The sequence below is a fragment of the Lipotes vexillifer genome, unplaced genomic scaffold (genome assembly GCF_000442215.2).
Source record: "Lipotes vexillifer unplaced genomic scaffold, Lipotes_vexillifer_v1.1 scaffold238, whole genome shotgun sequence".
In the NCBI taxonomy this organism is placed as follows: Eukaryota; Metazoa; Chordata; class Mammalia; order Artiodactyla; family Lipotidae; genus Lipotes; species Lipotes vexillifer.
Window position 1 is genome coordinate 3564045 of NW_006785665.1, and position 6549 is coordinate 3570593.

At 48.9% G+C, this 6549-nt stretch overlaps 1 protein-coding gene across 1 annotated transcript in view; it reads left to right on the forward strand.

Annotated features, from left to right (window-relative positions):
- The first annotated feature begins 2345 nt into the window (after positions 1–2345).
- Positions 2346–6549, forward strand: part of GATAD2B (GATA zinc finger domain containing 2B) — an 86549-nt gene continuing 82345 nt past the window's right edge. The window contains exon 1 of the mRNA XM_007458035.1: positions 2346–2583. The gene's annotated coding sequence lies outside the window, so the exon portion shown is untranslated. The remainder of the gene's footprint in view (positions 2584–6549) is intronic.

A 6549-nucleotide genomic window follows, 5' to 3' on the forward strand; every position in this document is an offset into this window, starting at 1 on the left:
GGAAAGAGGGCTGTACCTTCTATGAGGGCAGTGACTTTGTCCCATTTACTGTATATCCCCAGCACATAGAAGAGTATCTAATTACATAATAGGTCTTGTATCGTGTGTGAAATAACCGAGCCAGTGAAGGAATTAAAATGACATAATTTTCAGTGTGATAAAAGACAGGTACTACAGGTAGAATACCAATCGAAGCTGAATTTTGAACTAAGAGGGTGAAATTGTTGGAAAAGTCAGGACAATTCTCGTAATAGTTAATATTATGTTTACTGAGTACTTACTATGTGCTTAGCACTATCCTGAGCTTTTTTTAAAAAAAATATTTGTTTGCACCAGGTCTTAGTTGCAGCAGGTGGGCTCCTTAGTTGCAGCACATGGGCTCCTTAGTTGCGACTCATGGGCTCCTTAGTTGTGGCATGCGAACTCTTAGTTGCAGCATGCACATGGGATATAGTTCCCTGACCAGGGATCGAACCCAGGCCCCCTGCATTGGGAGCATGAGGTCTTACCCTGCGCCACCAGGTAAGTACCCCTCTGAACATCTAAAATGTATATTTTATAATACTCACCATTACCCTATGAACTAGGTACTCATCAAGCATTCCCATTTTAAAGATAGGGAAAGTAGGGCATAGAAACTAGAGGTTAAGTAACTTGCACCCAAATCACACAACTGGTAAGAGATCCAAACCCAGACAGTTGGACTCCAGAGACCATGTTCTTGGAAAGAGAAGGTGTTCTACCCACTTTAGAATTGGGGCATGCCTCTGCATGTGTGTGTGTTCGGGGGCCCACCTGTATTTTTGTGGACATGTCCTTCATTAGTTTCATTTCTATTGCACAGCATGACTTCTAAATGATTCGAAAAACACATTCTAGTGCTTCTGGAACAAGTTATTTCTGGGTTCAAACCACTGCTTAGTCACTAATTAGCTGTCTGACCTTTTCAAGTTCCTTAGCCTCTCTGAACCTTTTTTTTTTTTTTTGCGGTACGCGGGCCTCTCACTAACGTGGCCTCTCCCGTTGCGGAGCACAGGCTCCGGACGCGCAGGCTCATTGGCCATGGCCCACGGGCCGAGCCGCTCCGTGGCATGTGGGATCCTCCCGGACCGGGGCACGAACCCGTGTCCTCTGCATCGGCAGGCAGACTCCCAACCACTGCGCCACCAGGGAAGCCCCGGGAAGCCCCTGAACCTGTTTCTTGATCTACCTGGATTCAAATTTCAGCTCTGCCACTTACCATGTGTAACTTTGGGCAAGTCATTTGATCTGTACCTCATTTTCCTCATCTGTAAAATGGGGATAACAGCATCTACCCCACAGAGTTATGAGGAATAAATAAAATAACCCACGCATAGCTCTTAAAAGAATAAATAAGGATGCATATATAGCACAGTGCCTCAGTCTCTTTTCCCAAAACGTTAGCTATTATTATTCCTTCAACACACTGACTCTGATACTTGGGCCCTATCCTCAGATGCTCAAGAACAATACTTGTGGTAAGTGCTCGAGAAACGCTGAGAGTTTAGGTGGGCCTAACTGCTTTGGGGAAGTAGGGAGGCTAGCAGGAGTTGGGCCTTGAGTTAAGTGGAGTCGGTGGAGTGGGAGGCTGTTTCCCACACTGTGAATCTGACCAGACCAAGAGATCCCGAGAGGGGCTGCGAGGGCTCTGCACGGCGTAATTTCTCAGCAATTTGGCTAGCTGCCTTTTTTGCTCCTGTCGTGGTTCAGTCATGACAGGACCATGCTGGGATACAATGAAGACTAGGAAGCTCAAGGCCTTTGGCAGATGGAGACAGGCCACGCCCCAAATAGACTGCAAGGCCCGAGCGCCTCAAGCTACTTCTATCGTGAAATTTCTGGATTCTGTCGGGATGAAACACCATCCAACACAGAGCCCAGCGCCGTTCTCCAGTCTCCATCTTTAGAATTGGAAGAATGAGAACAGGCCAAAGGGGAATCCCGGTTTTGGGATACTGGGGTACGGCGGCTGCCTGGGGACCAAAACGTCTCTAAGGTAAAGTTGCAGCCTGAAGCGATTTTTTGACCCCCGACACTTAATGGGCTGCCGAAGACCCGGATGTGTCTGGGACTGGCCGAGGTACCCATTAACGCGCCCCCGCTAGACCATCCCCCTCCTCCGTTTACGATTGGGTCTTAGGTACGCCAATCATCACTTCTCCAGCCACTCACTCTTCAAGGGTGGGGTGTAGCCCCGGCATCCTGTCTCCTATTGGTATGGCCGAGAAGAGGAGGGCGGGGAGGCCGGCTCAGGTCGCCCAATGGGCGTCGTGGCGTGTGGGGAAGGCGGAGTCGAGGCGCTTGGCAGCTGCCCAATCAGCGTCCTTGTTTGTGTGGTGCCGCCGCCGCCGGTGCAGCCGCCGCCGCCGCCGCTGCCCCCGTCTGTACCGCAGTGTCTGCTCCGCCCGCCCGCCCGGGTCCGGCCCGCCCCCCTCTCCCACCCCCGCCCCCGGTCCCGTCAGTGGGGTCCGGAACCTACTGTGCCGTCGCCTCTTCCTTTTTCGACGCCGCCGCCGCCGCCTGGGGAGGCGAGCTAGCCGGGAGTTACACCGCCACCGCCAGGTGAGGAGCTTTGGCCTAGGCCAGCCTGGCCGCCCGCCCGCCCGGGGGCGGTGAGGAGCGAGGAAGGGAGGGAGGCTGGGAGGAGGCGTTGGTGGCGGAGGTGGGGGAAGGGAAAGGTGGAGGGGCGGGGGGAGGCGCTCCCCCTTCACCTCATCCCCTCCCCCCGCTCCGCGCGCGCGCCCCGGTCTTTCACTTCGGCCTCGCGCGCCCCCAGCTCGTGTCCCTTCATTTCTTCTCCTTTTACTCTTTCTCCCCTTCCTCGCGCCCCGTCTCCCCCGCCTTCCCCGCTTTCACTCACTGCCTCAGGCCCGCCATGCTCCCCTCCTTCCTCTCTAGCGCGCCCCCCCTTAACTCTCTCCACCCCCAGTGGTGCCCTCAGGGTGCGGGGGCCGCTCCCTGCTCTCAGTCTTGTGTTTGCTGGCGGTTGGGACAAATGGGGGATCCTTAAGGGTGAAGGAAGCACGGGATGATTACCTTTCTTTAGGCGAAGGGATCTGGAACGCAGAACCTTACTCCTTTATTTCATCGTCCACTGTTCCCTCGTCCTCCCTTAGAAGGGAATTGTCTAAGCCTGTGTGGGTACTTGTTTTCTGTAGGGACTGAACTACCCCTTTCTTCAGCTGGGCTTCTGGGGCCCACTGGATCTGTATCCCAGTTCAGTGCCTGAGGGTCGATGGAACTAGAACTTACCTTTTCCTAAACCAAATCCGGACTTAGAGTACTTTTTGCCTCCCTGCTCTAAGGAGCTAGCCACTCCTATGAGTGCAGAGCTTTCGGTGGGATCCGGCCCAGGCACTTTCCCCCTTCATAAAGGTATGATAGCCTGTTTGGATTCTTCCCTAGCATCAACTTCCCTCCACACACAAGGTGTTAGTTCATAGGGCTGGCACTGAAGTGGAGATGGAGGCATTGATGGTGGGTGGGTGGCATGTGGATGCTAACTGAGCTAGCTATCAGCCTTTTCTGCTGCTGTCATCTGGAGAATCAGGTAGCCTTCCGAGAACCAGTTTTCTCATTTCTGATAAATGATTATTTAGAGGGCTTTTGTGTGCGTGTGAAGAGAGCAGGAGATGCTTAACGTAGTGTGTTTCAGCAAAGGAAAAGAGCAGTGCTTTCAGGCCAGACTGAAAGAGATTTGAACTTGCAGCAGCTGGAGTAAAAGCCGGTTTAACAGATCTGTGTTGGGAGAAGAGCTGATGCTTTTGAGTTTTTAAAACATTTTTCTCTCAAAATTATTTTTAAAAAAGACAATGCATGCATGTGATACAAAGTGAAAAGAAGTCTCTCTCTCTCACCTGTGTTATCCAGCCATCCAGTCCCCGTCCCAGTACAGATGACTTCTGATTGTTTTCTTGCAGCAGCGGGCTGTCTATATGTTGTTGTCTGTATGTTGAAGATTATCCTATTTGGGAGTTTAATGCTAACTTTACTGCTCCTTCTTTGATACACTGACTTAAACTCTTCCTTGAGATAACCATTTGGATTCATATTTTTGGTGTTGGAGCAGTCTCGGTAGAGTATTGTCCTGGAGTAGCATTTCTGTTGGTGCTTGGTTGGGAAAGAGGCTACTGCTGGAGCTGGTAAAGGTGGTGCTTTGGACAGGCTCAATATATTTTGAGGGAAGGCCCACACCTGTTGGAAATGGTGCTGCTTTTTTGTGACTGATATTCAGTCTCTGACTGTTTTGGAATGGGCTGGGTCAAGAATAGTCTTTCCTTGGGCTTTGTAAGCAGATGGGCTGTATAAATAACGAGTTAATGGGAGTACTGATTTGGTAGTACTGTGTTCTGTTTTAAGAGGAGTATAGTTTTTTAGTCTAGTGGCAGTGGTAGTCATCATGGTAAGGAATGAAGTAGATACGTATTAATTAGCAGGAATCAGAAGGCTGTACCTTTAGGCTGAGTGACCCAGTTTGAGAAGAGGTGAGGCTTATGGACTTTTGTCCTGCCTATTCCTGACTTGAGAACACTTTTGATGAGGTGAGAGTGATGAGTAGCTGACAGCAGAATCCATCTTTATGACACTGTGGATTGCCTCCCCTGCCTATGTGTGATGTCTGTTAACTTCCTGTTTAGAGGCAGTCCCAGTAGGGTCTGAATAGAGGCTACATTCAAATACTTGTCTAGGAACAACGTTAACCAGGTTCCCTGATCGGCACTTCAGATGTAAGTTATGGCAGTAACTTCTACTGCCCTGTTTAGCGAAAGGCCGTAGGGTGGTGGGGAAGGGAAACGTGAGAATTCTGTTCTGAATTTCAGTCTTAAAGTACATTCAAAAGTCTGTGTGCTGCCTGCCTACCCTTTTTTGGACTAATGTCTCTCTTTACCACCCACCGCCCCCACCTTCTCCCCCCCACACACACACAGATCTCCAGGTTGGGTTTTGTTTAGAGAACAGCAGTGTGGAAGAAGAGTCAGTGTGTCAGTAATAGTATCCTAATCTTCTGCTGGGACCTCTGGATTAAGCGTTATCTCGTATGTTGTATGTAAACTAGGCCTGTTGTTATTTTAATTTAATTTAATTTATTTATTTTTGGCTGTGTTGAGTCTTCATTGCTGTGCCAGGGCTTTCTCTAGTTGCAGAGAGCCAGGGCTACTCTTCATTGCAGTGCGCAGGATTCTCATTGCAGTGGCTTCTCTTGTTGCGAAGCACAGGCTCTAGGCATGTGGGCTTCAGTAGTTGTGGCTTGTGGGCTCTAGAGCGCAGGCTCAGTAGTTGTGGCACACGGGTGTAGTTGCTCCGAGGCATGTGGGATCTTCCTGGACCAGGGCTCGAACCCATGTTCCCTGCATTGGCAGGCGGCTTCTTAACCACTGTGCCACCAGGGATGTCCCTCTTGTTTCAATTTACTGATTCTTCCTTCCTTCCTTATCTCCCCCACCCATCAAGCTGAAGGTGCTTATTTAGGGGAACAGCAGCTGTGCTGTCCTGGTTTCTAGACTCTGGAGCTTATTCCATGTTAGCCACCTCATTGGGAGTCATGCTGACAAGTAGCCCCTCTGCACTCAGCTCAGGATGCTCATTTAGTTCATTGAGAAAAGCCAAACCAGCTTTGGTTGATTAAAACAATTGCTAGAGAAATCATGATTTGAGCCATACTGGAACTGAAGGACTTTCTTCTCCAGACCACTTGCAGTACTTAAAGCTCTGCTTCATTACATATTAAGGCACAATAGCCAGGCACTTTCTGAGACAGTTTAGAGGGGAAGAAAAAAAAGACACAGAGTCAGATTGACTATAAATCTAGTCCTGGCATAAAGCTCTTCACCTCTTGCTCAGGAAAAATCCAGCCTATCAGGCAGTGCCACACAAAGTTGCAGTTCTCTTGCATTGGCTAAGCCTGGGAAAGGATACATAAGGAAGTTCAGCTTCTCTTGAAAAGAACTGGCTTTGGTGGGGGGAAGCTTCTGTTAGCCATATAGTTTATCTTCAGTAATCCCTGTGATGTTTTTTCTGTAGGTACTGGTTGGGGATTTGTCCATGAAGCAGAGAGCCTCCTATATTTGAGTAGTAGTGATGAAAGCCTCTGAAGAGTAGATTTGATTTGAAGTGCTCCCTCTTCATATTCCATCTTTTACCTTCTCTTTTATGGATATATGAACTATCCCTATACAGTTTGAGTTTATTCAGTAGGAAAGGAGTGACCCAGGGTCATTAAGGGCTTAACCAGTCTGATATACTTCTAGATGGTATCTCAGTAATGTTTGATGTCTCCCTCACAATCCTCTGGTGTTTGCCGTAAGTTGCCATCAACCGGCAAGACGCTATCAAGAGTTCTGGCTTGTAGTACCAAAAGCAACAGATGAATGAGGACACATATTTTGTTAATTTTGAGGTATGAAATGGTCAAATCCCACACCTCAAAGAGTCATAATAATTGCAGAAGCTTCTTTGACTACATGTGAACTTAATTGTTATTAATACTAACAGTAAACTATTAAGGAAAACGACAATACTTTGGCATTC